Raw genomic sequence first — 22,712 nt, 5'->3', positions numbered from 1 at the left:
TGAAGTACATTGCTGGGCCATGAGGCATGATCTACATGTAGCATGTGTACAACTGCATTGGGTCAAAAGAAATTTTGATGTAGCCAAATATTCTGTCTTTGAAAATGACCCAGAGCTGATTTTCAGTGAAAGCTGTAAGAATAATAATATTACATTACTTGTTTCAGTAGTTAGCCTTATATTTATTGTAATAGTTGTGAATGTTGAATGCAAATATACAAGCTGACAGAAAAACATTTAGGTTTAAGTCTAATTTATACAATGTCATTTTACATTCTTCTCCTTTAATGATCTGGGCAAACAAAAGGGAGGGAAAGATCCTTGCAGGGAGCTGTGTTGGTGTAATGCTCTGCAGCTCTAGAGTCTGTGGTTTTACAGATGGTTTCCCTTGTAACCATCCAGCTTCTGCTTATGTGACATTGAACTGAAGTGGTCAGATTATAGGTGTGAGCAGAGTAGATGGATTTCTTCCTCTGGGGCTCCAGGCTATATTGCTTTGTATACTTTTTTTTGCCACCAGGATACATATTTTTGGTATCCCTCATAAATAGATCATGCTCCTCTCAGGAAAGCTTAGTCTCCCAGATCTTTACCTTAAGCACCCTTCAGACTTCTTTAGACATGTCAGGTGATTGTTTCTTCATTAAACATCTCATTTAAGACAATTTACAAAACTGCTTTAGGTTCAATCTGTGGAGGAGTGCAGGGCTGGTTGGAGCTGGATCTTTAGTGTTTTGTGTGTTGGTTTTAGCCTTGAAGTCATGAAATGTTAGTCCCAAAAAATGGGAAGAGCTCTTGACTCTCTTTTGATTATAATCTATCACAGACTATCAAGGAAATCCTTTCAATTTCCTCATGCTTTAGGAATGTTTATTTTGGATGGCACTTGTTGCTGAAGGATCTTTCCTCTCTACCACTTTCTGCACAACAAGGACAATGCTATTAGCACTGGTGCATCACACAGTAACTTTTCTGACAAGAACAGCTAGTTTCAGTTTATTATCATGTATTCTTTTCGTATAATGACATGTCCATACCAGGTTCTCAAATAACCTCCTCCACTAGAACACTTTTTTTTTTTAATAACACATTTTTCCTATGAAGTGAATTGGTCAAGCTCATCAGGAAGAGCACATTTTGCTTTTTATTAAAAGACCAAGGGGTATTAGTTGATTGCATAATGATGGTGAGATATTTGCTTTTATAGACGTAGAAAATAAAATCATGTGTTATATTTGTAAAAAGCTTTCCAGTAATTATAAGAAAGAACTAAAACCATTTGCCAGACGTAAGTGAATCGTTATTTAATGCTCTGTAAACTAAACTAGTCCTGGTCATTCTTATTCAATGAAGGTTAACATAAAGATTCTTTAAAAAAAAAAAAAAAAAAAAAAAAAAGGCAGCTGTAATGACCAAGGGAAGAGAAGTTCCGCCATGTGAAAATAGAAGGAACAAAGATGCAGCCACTTACTGCTGACTGCCTCACTCAGAGGTGGAGGGTCTCTAGGAGTTCTGTCAGTATGAATATGGATCATAGTCACAGAACTATTACAGAACAAAAATAGTTGACCTTGTGGGATTGCTTGTGATACTTGTATTTTGCATTCTCTAAGTATCCATGTATATAAAAGATTAGAAATTTATGAATACATTGAGATCAAATTTTGTACATAGGATAAATGAAAATAATACTAATAAATCCGGTTCAAAGAGTTTGAAAGACAGCAGTTTATAAAAATGATTTTTAAAACACTTGTTTTAGAAGGTTTTAGGATTTTATGTTAGATAAGAACACAAGTCTATTTGTTATGATTGCCATGCCAATGTTACGTTGTCTCTGCCAAAACAGAGGTTTTTCATTTTCTTCACTCCATGACCTTTTAAAGTTGCAGGAGTAAAATGGCAACGAATTTGGAACATCCATCATTCTCATCACATCTGCTCCAGTGTCCCTGAGTATATGGGTGCTGAAATGGGAAAGAAATTAACAGCTCATTTGTGAAATGTGCACTTTCTTTCCCAAGTGTTTGAGGAGACTTCTCCCTTGATATGTTTGTTGCAGATAAATCAGCCTTCATACACAAAAGCTACGTAAAATGGAAAAAGCATACTCTGAAATATCTGGAAAGAATCAAGAGAAATAAAGAAAATACCAGAGCTTTATTCTGAGTTCCAAGAACAAAGGAAAAGTGAACAATGGACATTATATAAATAATATAGCTATTTCAATGAATTGTCAGGTCAATAAATACAATATACTGAAATAGATTTTTCTTTGTATATTGTGTCCAATGTAGATTTTATGTTTGAAGTATTACCATTAAAAACCACAAAATATTTTCCAGAGTTCATTCATTTCTTTTTAACATAAACAAATCAGCCAAACAAAACATCACCAACAAAGAAGGCATCCATTTCAAAGCACTAGTCACTTGCTCTTGTTTACAGGTTGTACCTGGAACATTTATCTCCATCCTTAGAACATCACCAACAAAGAAGGCATCCATTTCAAAACACTAGTCACTTGCTCTTGTTTACAGGTTGTACCTGGAACATTTATCTCCATCCTTAGAACAAAGGCCCATTTTATGTTGAGTGAAGCACCAGCAACCAAACTGGTAGACATGAGCACAGTGATGCGGGGGATGGTGTATATCAGCAGTGGGTCACCTCCACTGGTGCAGCTTTTCACAAATGTGGCATGCATGTTCTTGTTCAACACTGTTAAATATACACAGCTAAGGTTGTTACTATGTTGATAAATAGTGGGGTTTTTGTCCTTTTTTTTTTTTTTTTTTTTTTCCCTGAGAATTTGCTCTATCAAGTAGTGTTGTGGTGTTCTTTTTATGTTATAGTTTCCATGGAAATAAATGGGAGGCAGTACTTATGAGGAGTGACCTCATAATAGAGGAGTTCCTCATTTCACTGAAGATTTAGATGTTTTACTTTTCTTTCCAGTGTACTGGTACCTCAAGAAATCTTTCATGTAATTTGCCATTTTAATAATAGAATTTCAGCTCCAAGACTTTTATGTTCAAGATCAAATTTATTTCTGGAAGAGTTTTTCAACATGAAGACCCTGAGTCATTCTTTTGGGGAAACTGCCTGTTAAGCTAATGGTTTCCTAGAAAACCGAGGTGGGAAGGAGAAAACATGCGCAGCTTCTATCACCATAAAAACATGAAAACCTAACAATTGCTTCAGACTATTAATACTGTAAACTTTTGTACTAGAGGTTTCAAAATGAATATACGCTAATATCAAGCAGACAACTATAAAAGAAGCAAAAAAAAAAAATCTTTTAAATCTCAGTTTTTATTAGTATTATTTATTAGTATTAAATGTATTAGCATTTATTACTAATTATTACATTTATTAGTATTAAAACTGTTTTCCATTTTTCTGCAAATATCTAAATTGTAAAAATGTATGAACAAAAAGAAAATATTAATAGATGAGACAACATTTTGCATAACAATGTCAATAAATAATAATAAACATACCTATTCTTCTCAAGGATTCCAGTTAAACACACATCTGATTACTAATATTAGTCACCTTGAAAACATCTTTTAGATACTTTTATTGTCTCTCATTGTACAATATGTTGATTAATCCTCCTGGGAGCATCAACCAGTACAAGCATTTCTGTCTTCACAGACAAAGGCATAATAAAACATTTTTATCTGCTTTTTTCTTTCTTCTTTTCTTTTTCTTTTGCTTTTTCTTTTTCTTTTTTTTTTTTTTTTCTGGAGCCTAAAAGGAGCAGTACAGGAAGCATTTTTGGCACTGTCAACAAACTCAAGACTTAGGAAAAAGCGCTATGCTGCTTTAAAAAGCATATTTGAAACTTTATTATGGTGCTCCCTGAATTTATCTGAATATTCAACTGGAGCGCCTCAGGGAGTTTTATAAATTGAGCAGTTTTATATTCTATTTTACAAGACAGTAGGTGCTTCTTTTATTTTTAAGCTCATTCTACAATCCGACACATACCCTCCAGCTATTATCAAAACAAACCAATAATTATTATGCAAAAAAATCAAAATGAAATTTAAATTAGTTGTTATTGTGCCAAATGCCTGAAGAGGAAAATAAATATTCAGAGAGGAACTAACCTCTTCACTCTCTCTTACCTGAGAGAGCATCCTTTGCAAGCATCCTTTGCATGCATCCTTTGCATGCTCCAAAGTAGCCACATGTTGGAATCAGATGACACAAAACCTTGGCTGTCCTTTGAGTTGGGCTCTCTGTGGACATCACAAACTAGAATGCTTAAGGGTTTCCCTCGAAGGCATATATGGTCCAGAGAGACATGCCTTTGAATATAGAATTTGTTTGGTTGTATTTGAAAAATAACTTGTTTAGCTAGAGTTAGCGTAGAAACAAAAATAAAAATCAGCAAGAATAATAAAGAAACAAGGTATGGTATCTCACTAGGAAAAGCAATATTAAAATCTGTGCTATGTAATATACTCATCATCATTTTAAGAAAAGGATAATCTGCCTGTGGTACTGACATTGATAGCTTTCATCAGTTATATAAAGAAGCTTTAAAGCTAGCCCTCAGTGATTTACTCAGTCAGATTGCTAAGTAGCTGGTTAGCTATGAAGTTCAGAGCAGGATCACAGCAAATCCAGCTGCTGGTGATCAAAAACATATCTATGTTTCTGTCAAGTGGTTTAAAACTGATTCTTCAGAGGAAGAAAAATAAAGCATCGAGAGGGAAGGATCCATCTCATTTTCTAATTGAACATTACAAGTAACTTCAATGACAGTGAGCGTGCTATGTTCAAAGCATTGTATGGCACTCAAGCCACCAGTGTGTGATCAGTTAGTTGTATCATTTCTTTTCTGCTGCTCCTGAACAGTTCTTTGCTGTTTGTCTTTGGTTGACAGAGATCAGTGTCTCTTTATGCAATTCAGTTATCCAATGGCTCATAATAGACATCCTCTGGTCTAATTTCTTTGGTCTTACAGAACAATTAAGTGTTGCTAATTCTTGGAATAATAATATTAATAAAAGGACTCTTAATGAAACCATCTTCTTATGGCTTCTAAAGGATTTTCCATTGGCTTCCACTCTAATTACTTATTTATTTGAACCCTGAACATAAACCAGTCAGGTCAATTAACCAAAAATAAACTGCCTCATTAACATTCTCTCTGACACAAATCATATGCTTTCAAAATCTTCTATATGCTTTCAAAATCTGTTCTCTCTGACTGCTTACATTTTCTAATTAGAAAAGACTGAAAAAATTGGAAATACCACATATGTGGTTAAATAACTCTACTTCTAATAATAATCACAATTAGAAATACACATCTATACCTCGAAAAGCACTGATAGACTAAGCATACAGAAAGCAGAATAAAGACAATGTCAACAGTCTAAGCATTTTCTGGTTAGATATACAGAGAGGATGTGTAGAGAAACAAGGAAACAATGACTCAGCAAAAGCAGTACTAGTATTAGCATAGTGGTAGCCTAGTTGGGTAAGTTTTTTTGTTTCTCAAGGATTATTTGTTCTAATGTATGTTGATTCTACTATTGAGGTTTGTTTTCAAGACTGCCTCGATACTAAAACATCCCTGCTCTGAAATCCAGCACTTTTAGTATTTTTTGAAGAAAAATACATACGTAGGCATATCATGAGTCATACGTTCTCCATGTTTCTTTCTGGAAGTGCATTAGGTCTCCTAAGGCATGCCAAAAATCCTGAAGAAATCAAGATAGTGGTGCTACATAGGTTGCTCCCAAAGTAACAGCTTCTAATTATTTTTGCTCAAATATCAGGCTGAAGAAAGAGAGAAACTGATAAAGATATCTCATTCTGAAAGTAAAATAAATTGTAAAACTGAGACTGGATTCAGGCCATGGGTGGGGGCTGTGGTAAGTTAAAATCTTCTAAAAGAAGACTGAAGACAATATAGGTAATTGGAAAGGGACAAAAAGACCTTCTGTAGGCCAAAGAAGACTTAGTGAATATAAAAGATCTGGAGGAATCTAAACATAGAGGCTAAGTCATAAAATTTGCATCTTCACCACAGTGTGAGCATATGGTAGTAAAAAGGTATATATTATATACAGACTGCTTATTTCAATGAGTTTTCTAGGCTACTTTGGTCCAAGTTTCATGTACATTAGCTAAAATCTGAGATGCTTATCTTTGCTAAACCCTCAAGCTGTATTTATGTTGAGACTTAAATTTTCAATATATGTAAGACCATTCAGAAAGAATAAAGCACTGGAAAAGAAAGTTTCTGTTTGATTCTAGCTTTGAAGCTTTCAAAAAAACTTTAAATACGTTGTACTTCCAGCTTATTCCACTCTTATTCCTCTGTCTTTTTTCCCTTTCTATTCCCTTTTGATACTTCACATTCTTTCTTTTCATCATCATTCATTTTTCATTGTTACATTTACTGTGGAACAATGTTTATATAAAAATATTTTTTTTACATATATATATTTATATGTATGTACATATGATATTGACAGAGGTGGGAATTATCTGTCTGAAATGAGAAGACTTCTGCATCAGTCCATTCACGCAGATGAGGTTTCTTTCAGTTTAACACCTAAAGATACATCCATCTTTGTCAATGCTTATTTACTATAAATTAGCTCAGGCGTATTTCTTCAGTGATTCAAGTCCTTCTTTATTACTCCTCATTACTTGACGTTCCACCCAATTTAATCACATCTGCATACTGGAAAATTGTCTTTAGATTCATTATTCTAGTTGTTTGTATTACGATATGCTTGATAAAGCTGAATTCTTAGCTAGTTCTCCCTATTTTATAAGGAAGTTTATCGCTGTCTATGTAAACTATGACCTTGATGCCAACTCTAACACCATATCTTTGATGTTGTTATCATTTTATTGGAAATTTATGGCAGTAAGATGTTGAAAACAGTATCTACAGTTGAATGGAAATAGAAGTAGCCAGGAATATGAAGAGTCTAGTTTTGGTCTGTTTTCCCAGTGACTCTTCAAGCTATTTCAATGTGAGATTTTTGGAAAATAATATTTTGTTACCACAATCTTCAGACATCTTTCCTAAAATGAAGTATTTATACTAATAAGAGTGTGGTCTGGTAGCTATAATTGGTGATAACAGCTAGGCTGTATTCCTGGTACTCACAGATTGGCAGTGAAATCTGGAATCATTAAGTACATCAGCTCACTCACAGGTAAAACATTCATTCACAGCAGCGTAATACCTAGTGCATTTTCTGAACTAACAATACTTCCTTATGTTGACAGGCTTTTGTTTTTATAAGTGAAACCAAATCTTAAGGGCTTACATATAATTATTTCATACTCTTTAGAAAGTTCATGCCAAAATCTAAACTTTGTGACTGAAAATTCTTACTAAAAATTGGCAGCTCATGCTTGCTACAAGAATGCATTCTACTAGAATAGCTCTCCTTCCTTATCATGCAATATCATTAACTACTTGTTAAGCTGTTAAAATTGTTCATTTACTATCTGTGGAGAAATAAATCCTTGATTTTTTTCTTCTTCTCATACAATTTATAAAACAAAGACTTGAAAAAACATAAAACGTAAGTTGTATAAGTAAATCCTTGCATTCAAAATACACTTACCTGAAAAGACGTAGCAAGGTGGGGGTGCTGGTGGCAGATGACAATTGATGGGGTGTGAGGAAATAGCCTTGAGTTTAGATGGGGGATTAGAAAGAATTACTTCACATAAAGAGTGATTAGCCATTGGAACAGGCTGCCCAGGATAGTGGTGCAGTTGCCACCCTTGTTATTATTCAGGAGACTTGTGGATGAAGTGCTTTGGGACATAGATGAGTGTTGGGCTTGGTATTAGGTGACATGTTGGATTTGATGTTCATGAAGGTTTTTTCCAACTTCAATGATGCTATTCTATGAAATCTAATCTGAAAGTGCTGCATTTTCCCTCAGTTTTCAGTAATATAATTAATTTGCTATGCATGTGACAAAATCTCAACTACTTAAAACAATTGTGTTCAAGGCAATTTTATTGGTTTTATTGACTAAAGATGCTTTGATGTTTTAGAATTTCACTAAATAACAGAGATGATAATATTTTCATTGCAAAAGCAAGATTATTTACTCATTGAGACTTGTGGTAATGTAAGCAAAACCATCAAAGACATTTGCTGAGATATTATATAGAAACTGTAATAAACTTCTTTCAGATTTTATGTTTCCTCTTAGATTCTTTTAAAATATATATACTTCAATATTTCTTGTTTTGGAATCATGATAAAAAGATGCTATAGACAACAAACTTATCGGAGTATTTTTGCCATAACAAAAATAAAGGAATAATCAAAATCTCAGATTTTTTCACTGAAAATACTATCTAATGGATTTTTCTCATGGAATGAAAAATGGCGAAGCTTGGTCACCACTTTTCATTATTTCTTGATAGGAAGTAAATTAAAGAGAGTAGCTGGAACTAATGGTAGATTAGGGTTGTCAGAATGGATTTTCAGTTTTTCTGTTGTTTTACATTTTTTTAATTTTAAACAACCAATGGCATGCTTTCATCACTGCTCAAAAATCACTATAAAGGCTTCAGTAAAGTTTTTCCTATAAATCCTGAACGTATGTCATAATGAAACATCAATATCCTGTCTATAGTGATAACATAAAAATGGTAGGATATTATCTTAGTAATCAGAACTAACAAAAAAAAAAAAAAAGAGAAAATAATGCGTGAGTGGAACATGAGCTAGCACATTTTGTGAATGCAAGTAGCTGTGCCAGGAACACTGTTGATCTTGTTTCTGTCTTTTAAATTTGACCAACTGGAAGAATATGTTTAAAATGTAGTGAAATATGGAATCCTCCTCCAGAGAAATGCTCATAAGAGTGTATTGGCATTTAAAATATTTCAGGATTATATTATATTAATATCTGCGCTATCTTTGCACAGAAAATGGTTGATGATGTTTAAATTCCTGATCTTTTTCAATATATTTCTAATCATTATAGAAGTATGGTTTGTGTTCAGTGACCTTCAGTCACTATAGCATCATGTTTGAGACACAATTCACTTTCCTCACAAGCATGTTAACTCTGCCCTCCCTTATTCATCGTTGGAACATATGAAGGCAATATTAAGAACTAGAAGGGAACTGTTTAAACATTATGAACACTTTAGACATGTTTTGAAAATAGCTTCTTCTCAGTAGAACCTACTCTATGTTAATAACTTTCATCAAAACCTAAAGAAGTTGAAAGACAGGCTAATTAAACAGAAACTTTCAGAAACTGGACAGTATGGATTTGAAAGACTAGTTATAAGTTTTCAGTACTGCTTCCTATTCATACTTTTTATTTAGTAGCAAAAATGACAATTTCTACTAGAATTAGATAATAAAATGTAGTTAATTGTCCTACATTTTAATTTAATTATTATTTATTTTATTTTTAACATCCTTGATGTCTTTTGGGCTCCTACATCCTGTTCTCCTCATTGAAAAAACAAATTGAGAGAAATATGATTGTGTAAATTTGATGGAAAAGCCATGTTCCACTGCTCAATTTTATAAATTATGCACAAATATTGACTTACGTATGCTGTAAGACCTCCCTGAACAAGGCCCCAGCATGTGCATCTGTTGAAACAGCCTGCCAAAAAAAGTGTATTTCAGCCTCTAACATGTAAAATATGCATATTCAATTACAAAAAATCCTGACATCATTTCAAAAAGGCTTCAGTAACTTGCTGCAGTCCCCGGGAAGCAATAACTTGCGTGCCAACAACTCATAGAAGTTTAATGTATCTATTTAACTTGCTTAAACAGAAACAACAAAAATAAATTAACAATACTGCATGGCATTTCTTACAACATATGACATACTAGATTTCCCTTCATAGAACATTTTTATGTATAGCAATGTAGGTACAAGCATCTCTCACCTTCATCAAGCATTTTGAGAAGAAGGAAAGTCAACCATAACCAGCTGTTTTTCTATTGAATATTTTTTTCTTCATTATGCTTGACAGTGTTTTTCTCCAACTTGTTAAAAAGTACCAAAACTGTAACCTTGAACATTTATGAAAAGAAATCCACACTTTGAAATATCACCTCTGTCATTTTATTTCTGTGCTAGCAAGATTATAACAAATGTGTAATATATAAATATTCCTTTGAATACAGATATGAACCTTCCTTCTACAGACAAAAAAAGTCTTGTTTCCACATTTTTTTCCTTGTCAGTTCCTCTGTTTCATTCCTATCTCAGCCTCTACCAAGTGACTAGCAGTAGAATGTGAACCCTAACTCATACCTAAAATAAATATAGATAGGCTGACCTATCCACAGGCATACTTTTAATGAACATGAATCTGACTGTTTTATACAGCTGTAACCTAAGATTAGGAACATATGGTTCTAGTGGTAAATTAGCACTATGAAGATATATAGCAGTGAAAATTTTGTGACATTTTCAGAACACATAAACTACCTCGAGTTTACATAAATTCAGATCTAACTCATTTTGAAACATGAAGGTTGTAGCCTTGTCAAAACAAGTCTGAATAATGATAATAGTATAATGATTTATTGAAGTTCTTATGGGGAATAATAAGGAGAGTTTTAAATTATCATCTGTGTTAGTGTTTCCTCTACGTGGAAATCATATAGAACTCTGTTTGAGAATAATGAAGCTCAATGGAAAAATCAAATGATTACTGGAATAAGAAGATGAAATCCTGTGAAATCATTTCATTAGATTTCCTTCTCTTAGAATATTTGGTAAGGGGACAAAAAACAATGGGTTTGGGAGTTAGCCTTGTTCTCAGAGCTCCATCTGCATGAGTGTAGTTCTGAATCTGCAGATGCAGAGAATTGCATCAGCATAGGAAGGACTTTGCTGTGAATGATTTCGCCCTGATTAGACTTACATTCTGTGCATATCATGCATCAGAGAGCCTTTTTCAGTTCAGTTAACATATTGGAAAGAGCTGTGCTTCTAAGAAATATGGAAAGAAAAGCAGTCCACTACCGAATTGTACACCCGTTTCCTAGAAAGAATACTTGCTGGGAAGCAATGTTTAATAACTAGATGTAAATTGAAGCTCACAAATGTTTGAATGATAGCATCCATTTTGCTTTGAGTTTGTTGCTGTTGTGCCTATGCACTAATGAATACAAGGGCTAAGGGACTCTCTGAGGAACCCTGTGGCTCCAAGACTTTACAATTTAATTTAGATGGGAAGAGCAAAGGGTAAACAGAAAAGGATTCTGAATGTCTGATGTGTTCACTCCATTGATCAGAGAATTCATGCATTTGTAGAAAGTGGACTGCTGTATACAGATTCTCAGAGGAAAAAAGTGGGTCAATTGGCCAGACTGGACTTTGAGCAAGTAATGACATGTTCTGCAGAAGCTACAAAATACCAAGCATTTGGGTTGTGACGACCCTTCAAGCACTGGTAACCTTGTTTGTTGGTGGTAATAATTACTTTGGAAACAGTTAAACAGGGCTTTTCCCTTCATCTCAATATGGACGAAAAGAATGGGATCATATCAGAGAGAAATTTCATATAATCAAATGCAGATATTGTGCCTGTGTTTTGCTTGCTCTACTTTAACTGAAGCTTTTAAAGGCTCAGAAATGACTGAAGGAATTTGTTTTGAATTTGTAATTCCCAGGCTATCATCAATGGAAAAAGAAAATATTTAGTCTTTCCCCTACCTATCAGCTGAGTTAAGCTTGATGAGTAGAAAATGTAGGGAAAAGCTGAGAGGAAAATATATGTATGTACAGAAAATATTTCCTTCATCAGTAAATTTATAGATTATTTTTAATGAATGTTATGATTTATTAAAAACAAACAAACAAAAAAACAACAAAAAATTCCCACTGCAAATTAATAGTGAAGTATTTACTTGTCTCTTTGAAGAACCTCTTCAGAGCAAGTTCTACAGAAATAAACAGTACATCAATTTTTATCTTCAGTTTTCATGACTCTAAAATTTAAAAATACTACATGTAAGAGGGCAGTTATGATCAAGAATTAGAATAGTTCACAATACTTGAAATCACATAAATAACCTTGAAATAATATATTGATAAATTTTCGTAAGAAAATAATATGCAAACATATAGGTAAATCCAACCATGTTAATATTCTAAAAATTAAAACATGAAAAATTATGCTACCATGACAATATCTACCAGGAAATCTCTACAACCATGAATTATGGGAAAGTTGGAGGTACAGAGGTAGAGAGGGAAATAGAGGGGGAAATAGAGGGGAAGGCAGACAAAAGGAGAGAGTACGAGAGAGAAAAGGACAAAATCCTGTATACAACAAAACTATATATTTAAAATTTGTAACCAATACTACACATTCTTCTCCATTATGATCAGTTTGGGAGAATGTTACTTACTAACTACATGGGAACTGAGCAACCCATCTGGATGTGGTAGCAAAAATATGATGCACTGTGGAAGTGTAATGAAAGCTGTAGGGATTGTAGCAGTGATGCAAGCTGTAGGGATTGTAGCAATATACGTTTTTGTTTTTTTGTTTGTTGTTTTTTGGTTTTGTTTTGTTTTTCTGTAGGCAGGTGGCAAAAATAAATTTCTAGAGAAATAAACTTTAAATTCCTTTGATACTAGGGCTCCTATCAAGACATAAATCTGGATTTTTAACTAAACAAACCTGCAAATAGCTGAACTTGTAATTAAAGTAATGTTTATGTTTCTGAAAGGTAAATAACTTTCAAGAGCTTAAAAGAGTAATCCATATATCATTAGATTTTTAATAGTAAAGGAAATAAATTTCATTTCTTTTAACAATTAGTTTAGGCCTTCAGGAAACACAAATAAAGAAAACAGTTTATTCAAGTTTGTATATGATCATATTCGTGTTATCTCTTGTATTCTGATTGTTTTGGGGGAATTTTATCCTGAAAGAATGTCTTAAAGGGAATAACAAGGTTGATAACCCCTTGTAGAAGACTGACTCTAAGTCCCGAAGATCTTGGATTCATTTGAATGAAGATCACTCTAAAAAAAAATCGAAGCTCTCGAGGAAAAAGGAACTATAAGAACTAAAGTACATGCATCCTTCGAGAGCTTAAAAATAATTATAACATAGGTGTTGAATGACTGGGGAAGTAGAACATAGTTTTTGTTGCATTTCTACTTTTCTTTGCTATTATCACAGTGGAACTCTACAAGGTATTTCAACTAAAATCATATTCTACTGCAGCCTCTGCTAAGCATATCTGACTGCATAGCCTATGGAATTTAATTAACAACATCAGAATAATAACTAAGAGAGTTGAATCTATGATCACATGGAGATATGATATACAGTGAAGAATAGTTACAAGACTAACTGATATATATTCTCTGAATTTAAGAATGTGGAATCTGTTAAGACAAGCATTTTTCTCCTTTAAATGCTTATTTTCATGTGGTAAATAGCTTCTATAATGTAAATAAACAGAGATTAGTTTATGGGAATAAAGAATTTTCTTTAGTTATAACAAAAAAAATTCAGTAAAAATAGCATGAATTGATAAGAAATACTATTTATTTTTCTTCAGGCTAGATATGTTAGAGAAGATTTAGAACAATGACTATTTTTTTCTATTGAAGAACAGCTACATATGACAGTTTATAAACATGTTGCCATGGAACCAGTGTTTTTAAACTCAAGACACTGAACAGAAGTAGCAGAAAGGTATAACTCAAAGCACCTTACTACTTTCAGAAACTAAACCAATCCTGCATTCTAAATTGATTCTACTTCTTAAAACAAACAAACAAAACAAACAGAAGATGCAATTGCGTCTCCAATCTGTTTATAATTGTTAGGAGAGGAAAAAGTTCAAAATTAATGTTTTGATTTCTACAGGGAATTTGGTGAAACTCATACGCTGTGAGCTGGACAAAACCTTGTTATTTTCTCAGTATAATACTAAGCAGGAAAAAAAAACAAATAAATAAACAAACAACAAACTACATCATTTGCTAGGAAAAACAAGAACAACAACGTCTTGTAAACCAAGAAGATGTACTTGCAAAAAATTTAGGTATCTTTCAAAAACCAACTCTAGGGCTATTTCAGTCTAAAGGAAAAATAAAATAAGTTAACAGCATGCAATACTTTTTTTTTTTTTTTTTTTTTTGTCATCCCGACTAAGACTCTTCCACTTTTTAAGTCTAGTGTGTAACACCACACCAACTTAAAAATACAGATTGTCAATTAGTCAGATCAGAATATTTCCCTTTTACTGAGGACAAATACAAAAAAACCAAAACCAAACCAAACCAAAACAAACCAACCTACCTACAAGGATAAATTACATCCTTGCCAGCAGTTTGGTAACAGATATTAATAAACATTTCCACACTCACTTATAAAATAATCACAAGTAGAAGAAAACTTGGATATATTTAAATATGTAGTCGACAGTATTGGAATATTGCTCCGAACCTTTTAGTATTTAATAGGAAAATATGCCCAGATGAACACAGAAATGCATGGTGGAAAATGGTGGCAAGCAGAAATTTTGAACACTTGTGCTTTGCTTTACTGAACGGTGCTTTGGCAGAACAGTTCACCTTTGCCCCACTGGGTGGCCCCTATGCTATGCTTTTATATCTTTTATGTCTTCAAAGAAAATGTTGCTTAAGGCAACATTTTCTTTAATTTATATAATTACCCAAACCAGGAGTTGGAAAAGATAATATTTTTTAACTTCTTTTCTGATGAATAATGGATGTCATGTAGGAATTAGAAAGTAGGATGTAGTCATGTAGCATCTGCTGCATGTAGGAACAGAAGAAAGATGTTAGACTTGAAATTGGGGTTTGATTCATATTAACTCAAAGCTGAAAGTAAACCACACTGGTCACTTGGAAATACCAGTCTCTTAACAGTAATTTAAAAGTTCTGTCAGTGCTCAGAAAATCTCACATGGCAAGATACTCTCGAGAGCTCTCTAAGGACAGGCTACAAAATGTATTTCAAATAGAAATTAATGTCATTAAATACATGCTGTCTTCTGATTATTTAATTTCTTCTCAGTTACTTCAGGTGCCCATGATAGCAGGCTATGTAGAAACATTTCTGTAGTAAAATATGAAGCCTTGTATGCTACGCTCCCATAGCAACTGGCTATTTACAATAAGGAGAGTTGTATATTCATATATATTTATAATAAAATTCACTTCCTCAAAAAAAGTTCCATATTTACACCTTGAAAGTTGAAGCTCATCACTCTGTGCATACATCTTCTTCAAATCCAGATCATCCATGTATGAAAGTTTATTCTATCTATTCCAGATGCCCATTTGATCTTAGCAGTAACTAAAGATTTAAATGTTAAACTGCCATATGAGACTTGAGTTAGGCCCATCTGTAAGGTGGCATCTCCATGGGACACAAGGACACAATGAGGAAAGAGGTGGCTGGTATGGATAGTGTCCCCTAGGATGTGTGAGGTAGGATGGAGGTTGCCCCCAGCACACTGAGGAGATGCTGTGCATTCAGTGCCTTTCCCATCTCTCCCGCTTGAAATATCAGTGTTTGGAGGATGAGAGTTAGCTCTTCTAGTTGGTATGAAATATCCCAAGGACTTTGAGTTATGTTTCCGGGTTCTGTTTTTGTATTTCCAACAATGAAGTAAATACTAAGTTACTCTTTGTTATCTTATGTTTCATCATTTATTAGTTTAATGCCACACAAAGAATTCTTGTTTAGTGAATTTTTTTTTTCACTGTAATTGTAACACCTTAAAAACTTTTGTACGCTAGTTTAACAAAGTAATGCAAGAACAACCCAGGAAAAGCAACTCCAGTTATTTTAAATCAACCTCCATGTAGCTATTTTTGACAGAGTGGCACCAAGAATTCTTTTTTCTTGCCCTTCCAGGGTCAGTAAGGGTCACTGTCACACTTAGCTTGTGTGTGAACTAATTCTAGAATACACCTCAACACTCTGGTAACACGCAGTTAACATAGGATGACTTTAAAATGTCAGAGAACTCCAAATAACCCTCATCCTCAAACTCCATTTTACTTTTATTCCCCTCTGAGATGAAAGCTGCCTATAGTTCTTGTGACAGTTTTATTTAGAGACCTCTTCCACGATGACAGCACAGGTGAAAATATGATGACTGCACCTGGCCCATCTCTTTGTGATCTACTGGCACTGTGATACTATTTCATCAGGCCTTCTGCCTACAGATAAATAACACTCCCATTAGGGGGACTACTAGATATACAACGTGACTTGAGTGAGTGTCACACTGTAATGTCACCAAGCCCCAGTCTACCTGTAGAATGCTTCCACATGAAACAAACAACCAACAACAAAATGACACAAAATAAACCACTTGATTGTAAGGTTTCTAGATTACAAGGCTTCATCATAAGGAGTACTGTACCAAGAGCTATGCCATGGACTAGTAACCTGCTGGCTGTAGAGGTGGTTGCCCTGGAAAGTAATGGCATGAAGCACTCAGTTCACTTGCTTAAAGAGCCAAGGGGCCACAATTTGAGGAAGAAGTTTCTATCAGTGTAGCTGCAATACAAGTCTACCTACATTTTCCCTTCTGTTGGCATCTGCTACCAAGAAACAGACCCAAACAGAATTGATTATGGGTGAAAAACCTGCGGCTGAAGGGAAATGTAACCTGTGAGCAGTGCTTCCTCATGCTAATTAGAAGACTGAAATATTATATCAACCTCTGTTCCCTGCATTGCTTTATTGCTTTCCAACAAATATTGATTTATAACCTACCGATACTTATTGTCATGTTATGTACAAGTATGAGCCCAGGTACACACACATACACACAGACACACACACACACACACACAAAAAAAAGTTGCTTACAGCTTCAGGAAAAAGATTCTGGTTGGGAAATTACCTCCAAGGTGTTCCATGAGCAGGAAGTGTGACTTTTCAGTAGATGGGGCTGGATTGTGAGGATCAGCTCTGAGCTCGTCAGGAAAGTAAGAAGTATCCCAAACATTATCAGACTTCCTCATTCAACCTGCTTTTTCCTACATAATCATAGAAAATATACCAACCTGAGAGGTCAACCTCACCTTCTTCTGACAGGGAGAATGAAAGATACAAGAACAGAGAGTGCGTGGTGCTCACCTGAGGAGCCCAGAGACCCTATGTATACAGGCTGAGTGGTGAGAACTCCTCTGAGCAACTGGCACCAAGGCCATTGCTCTTCGCCAGTGCTGAGAAGTGGGATGAGATAAATTCTATCTGAAAGATATACTTCTAAAATGAGTTTCTTGACATTACATATGACAAAATCCATTCTCAGAGCTTGACAGAAACAAAGATGACATGAGAGATAGAAGTCTGACAAAATTATATTCACGTACTCTATGCAGAGTTAGGAAGTCACACATAGTTAATTGAAAGTTACTTGTATTTTCCAGAGTCTTAGAATCTTAGTCAAAGCCTTAAAATCAGCCTTAGAATCTTAGTCATATTTTTTCATGTCAGTGTTTTCATTAACTGGCAAGGCATCCTCTAGTGTTTTGTTTACTGTGAGTTCTCCTCCAGAAAATAACATCTTAAAAACAGGAGAATTACAGTGACTGTTTTTTGGCTGAATTCTTTCCCTCCAAACAAATGATAAGAAGGAGAAACAGGCTAACACTTAGTGCCTTTCAAAACCCATCCGTACAGAATCCTGTGTGGCTCTGCTGGGGGTCAAGACTAGGAACCAGGAAAAAAAAGATGTTTTACATATCAGCATGTCATCCCTGTGTTCTGGTTGCTGTTCAGTGCACACACATTTCTCACAGAGCTCCCTGCACTCATCAAACTGTGGGCTGCATGAGGAGAGAAAAGCTGCATTGAAATGCATCATGTACAGCAAGCTCTACATGCAGATTTCACAGGAGCCTCCAGCTTCCGCTGACACAACTCTGATAGATCAGTCCATTCCAAAAGCTGGAACTCATAATAGCAACACTTTACAGTAAATATGTGGGAAAAATTAACTATAATGGAATACAAATATTTTTGAGCAACTGTTAAATGCTGGGGTTGGGCCAAATGGACAGTTGGCTTGGGGCAGCAGATTTTTCATAGGCACATGTATTGTTTACTGAGCACTTAGTCCATCTATCTGTTACCTTCAATCACTCTTGGGTGCTTTCATTCTGCTTCCAGGATGGCTGAGCTGAGACAGCTCGCCACAGCCTGGCAGCAGGAAGTCTCAGAGTAGCCTTCAAGATGAGGGAAGGCAGCTGCAGATGAACTAATGCATGAAAATGGAGAGTGATGCAGACAGAAACATGGACTGCATGTTACCATCCTGTGCGTTTCTGTTGTTCTGACAAAATCAAACAGGATTCTACCCTCAGCATTTGAAAAGATAAGGTCCCCAAAGGCAACTTCGGATATAAAAGGTAAAGCTGGCAAAAGGGTTTATTCACAATAAATTTTGGCAACTTCTATCTCACATTTTCTTCCTTCTTTCCTTCTGTTCATTTGCTTCTGGTTTTTCATTTCACATATTCTGACTTCCCACAAAATGCTTTTTTAAGTTTTCCTTTTCCTTTTGCTTTTTTTTTTTTTTTTTTTTAATTTAATTTTCATTAGTACTTTCAGCTGAAGTGACCTATGGCTTGCTGATCTACTCACACTTCTAATGGCTGGCATTGCTCTTCAGAGAAATGGGAAAACAGAATAAGAATTATAGTTCTGGGCTTTGTGAAGGAAGGATGGCTTCTTACACATTTTCACATTATATCCTTTACAGTATCTTACATGAAAAAACTGGCAAAAAAATTAAATCAAATTCTTAATAATCATCTAAGAAAACAGCCAATTTTGTAATACTATCACCCAAGTGGCCCATTCTGACCTTCTGGAGCTTTGTTTGCGGTTGAAAATGATCCCATTTCAAGCATACAAAATAGGTTCCTCCCCATTCAGTTTGACATTCCTCCATGGAAAAAAAAATAAATAAATAAAAATAAAAATGAAAATAAAAAATAAACCACGTGTATTTCTATATTTTAACAACCAAATTCTACCTGATAACGACTCTCTTGTTATTTAGCAAAATTTTAAACAGAGGGTCATGTGCACAGTATCTGAAATAAGCAATGTTAAAAGCCAGGTGTTTGCTAGGATACCCTTAAGTAACTGTAAAGCTAAAAACTGTGTAATTCAAAAGAGATCTATATGCACTGTGTGCCATTTGACAGCAATTCTTCAGCTAATATTATCAAAGACAAAAACAGGATTGTTTTGTACTGCATAGCACTGAGCAAATACATGTAAGCAGTTATTTATCCTGGTTTTGGATTCTTATATGGAGAATTTCCTTGCTGCTTTTGGTATTACAAAAATATCAGTAAGTAAATTCCATTGATCACTTTGGTATGCTGATTGCTTTGATTATTTGCAGGTTTCCATTTGTGTTCTAATTCCTTAATATATTTTCTTCTATTACTTTATTAGCGTAGTGTAAAAATGCATTTTGAATGAAAACATTCCAAAAAATGAAGGAAACATCAAATTCCACAGAAGAAAGCAACTTGGGTGTGTTTGCTAGCCTTGCAGGCTGAAGATATTTAGAAGCAATATTTGAAATCTAGGCTGTGCACATGGCCTGTGTTATTCATTTGCAGTAACTATTAGAATGCTGGAAATGGCTCATGGATGTGAACCTCAAGGACTGTTGTGTAAGCTCTGGTAATCTTGTATATCTCCGGATTTAGTACCTTGTGTATCTGTCTAGAGGAATAAATGGTCAGATGCAGGACAAAATCTTGGAAGAGCAGTGGTTATGTTGCAACAAATATGATAAATGATTCTTCTCCCTTCCTCCCTCCAGCTTCTTTATTTTTTTTCTGGTCACTTTTTAAAAAAAAACCACACAACTGTGTGCCTTACCTTTTGTTTTAAAAAGTCTTTCACAGTGTAAAAGAAGTAAAATAGATCATAAGTTACATTGATTTTGATCTCTTCACCAAGGGAAATGACCCTGTAGAAGATTCTTGGTGTATTAACATGACAGATTGTTTTAGTTATGCTCTATTGATCATTTGCCTTGGTTTCTCCCTCGTAGAACTCCTAGAGTTCCATGAGAAGTTCTAGCACACTGAAAGTCCTGAATGTCATTCTTACAATTCCTTGCCACAATTAACTACTACATCTATTTTATTTTATCCATAGTATTAGTATTAGCTATACACATCAGCTATATTTATTGTGTACTTTTTTCACAAAACTCCTCACAAATACTCTTCACAAATACTCCTTTGTATCTCTCCTTCCTTCCTGTCCATATTTATTAAATTAAACCATACAGCAAGTGAAGGTGTGTACATCAAGTTGTTTTTATTTACTAGCTTCCAATTTAGCATACAGCTGCTACACTTGAGAATAAGAGCCATCCACAAAGCAAAAGCAAGGAGAGAGAGAGAGACAGCAGGATCATTACTGCAGCAATCCTCATGGATGACCTGTTGTCTCTCTCCAATTTATAGGAGGGAGAGGATGTTCTTTGAAATATGTATGCCCGGCGTGGGATTAAGAAACAGCGAGGCCGGTCTTGGGCAATGAGAGGGTGCAGGTACCGGGTGGGTCCAGGAAGAAGCCACAGAGTAAGCCTGGGAGGAAACAGCCAGTCTCAGGTAGCAGGCCCAGGGAAGTCCGTCAGCATACGGTCCGTAGTGAGGGATCTGATGGCAGAAACCTTGAGTCCGTCGTGGTGAGGGATCTGATGGCAGAAACCCTCGAGTCCGTCGTGGTGAGGGATCTGATGGCAGATACCCCGAGTCCATCGTGGTGAGGGATCTGATGGCAGAAACCCTCTCCTCATGGTTGTTGGACCCTCTTTTATCCTCCTTTTTTTCCTGCCTACGTGACATCCCTGGGTACTTGAGCAAGAGTCATGTGCGTACCTCCTGAGAAGGCCATCTTCCTCGAGATAAGTCCACACAAAAGACCGTTTCCTGGCCATTATCAGCAGCTTATCCCTCTCTTGTTGCCCCTGGCCTTGTCTATCTGTGCTCCTTAAAGGATTTCACAACCCTTAGGCAGGACCTGTCCCTCAGTGTCCTCCAGACAGAAGATTTCTCTACCTTTGCCCAGGACTTGCCTGAACTTGTTCCTCAGCAAACTTTGAGTCAATGATACAAAAGAATAATCTCTTACACCTGTTTTAAGGAATCATTGAGAGCTGCCATTGATCTACTACGGAATAGAGAGCTGGCTGATAATGAAGGAATCAGTGGGAATCTATAGAAAAAAAAGATTTGGTCTTCAGTGTTTTGACACAAGGTGTGGTAGTGACGGACGTTGCATTAACATCACCTTTTCACGGTTATGTATTCTTTTCTGAGAAGTATTGAGTAAGGTGAGGAAACAGATGAAGGACAAAAAGAAAATAATGTAATTCTGAACTGATATACTGTAAACACAATGCAATAGAAGTTAAATTAGTTGTGTTTACCCACTGAGTTGTGTGAAATAGATGTTAAAAATAATTCACATTATAGCACATAATGGTATGTAGGTAGAACTGAAAATAACGCCTCCTATTTGTTTCCCTGGAAAGTGCAATAACTACAAAGAGCACAATAACACTATTTGATAGAGTAAATTCTCAGCTACAAAATATTACTTTTCAGCATAGTTATCACCATTAGCTATGCATTTTCTCCAGTGATGAACAAGAGTCTGCATACCATGCTTGTAAAAATTTGCCCCAACAGAGGTGACCCACTGTTTTACAGCTGTCATGATGGTGATGTTGCTAGGAAAATGTCTCTCATACTGCCTGTCTTTCATCGGCCTGAGCAGATGAAACTCAGAAAGCACCAAATCCAGACTATACAGTGGGTGTGCTAGGACAGCCTAGTCAAGACTGGCAATATGCAAGAGAAGGATTGTCTTCTCCTCTGGCCTGACTCTGGAAGTTGGAGTCTTCATGTTACTTAGCTTTGTGATGAAGCGGTCAGAGTTGATGGTTTGTCTGAGTTCCAGGAAACCTATAAGGATCACATCTTTCCTATCCCAAAAGGTAGTGCACATCATGCACTACCCACCGCCTCAGTGTGCTCACATCTACTGTTTGGCCTTTGTAAACATTCAGCAAGCATCAATGAATGTCAGTGGGTGCAGTTTTTCCCACATGAAAGAATTCAGTGGCACACTTTTTCTCCATCCATGCTTCTGTGTCAGATACCATTTTGTCAGACTGTCCCTCTGCTGCCATCTGTCACACAGAAACAAAATGTAACGGAATACTGGCGAGAAGATTCAACCTCTACTGCCATACCTCCAATATCTGCCTCTGATGTCATGGACCAACATAATAACATAGGAGTCATTAAATCAATAATATGAGGACTGTACCTGCGGTATTTGATACATGGTTAATAAGTGTACTTTTGCAGGCTCTTTGAATACACTAAATCCTATTTATTCTTTTAGTGGAAACCCTCTTTGATGTTCTCTTCTCTGTTCATTCAACTAGGCCTGTTCGTATTCCTTCACTTCTAGGACTTGACAGCATATTTTGGGAGAGCATCTGCTTGTACTTTTTGTTACATCTCTCCCATCCTTTATGACAGTATAGTGGGAGAGTAACAGCTGAATGGCAGGAGAGCATTAACCCTTTCAGAGACTTCATTTAATGGAAGCATGTTGAAGCCACACCACAGAAACATGAAAAATGG

The 22,712-nt window shown here is 35.4% G+C and overlaps 1 long non-coding RNA gene across 3 annotated transcripts in view; it reads left to right on the top strand.

The window, feature by feature from the left end:
• Positions 1 to 22,712, top strand: part of LOC101750862 — a 61,869-nt gene that overhangs the window by 14,652 nt on the left and 24,505 nt on the right. The window contains exon 1 of one of the 3 annotated variants that reach the window (XR_001466407.4): positions 18,187 to 18,425. The exons of the other annotated variants lie outside the window; for them this stretch is intronic. This is a non-coding gene — a long non-coding RNA (uncharacterized LOC101750862). Of the gene's footprint in view, positions 1 to 18,186; positions 18,426 to 22,712 lie in introns of those variants that run through there. 3 annotated transcript variants of the gene reach the window in all.

Source organism: Gallus gallus, chromosome 4 (assembly GCF_016699485.2).
Source record: "Gallus gallus isolate bGalGal1 chromosome 4, bGalGal1.mat.broiler.GRCg7b, whole genome shotgun sequence".
Lineage (NCBI taxonomy): Eukaryota > Metazoa > Chordata > Aves > Galliformes > Phasianidae > Gallus > Gallus gallus.
The sequence above is the reverse complement of the archived record's forward strand: the minus strand, read 5'-3'. Positions and strand labels throughout refer to the sequence as shown.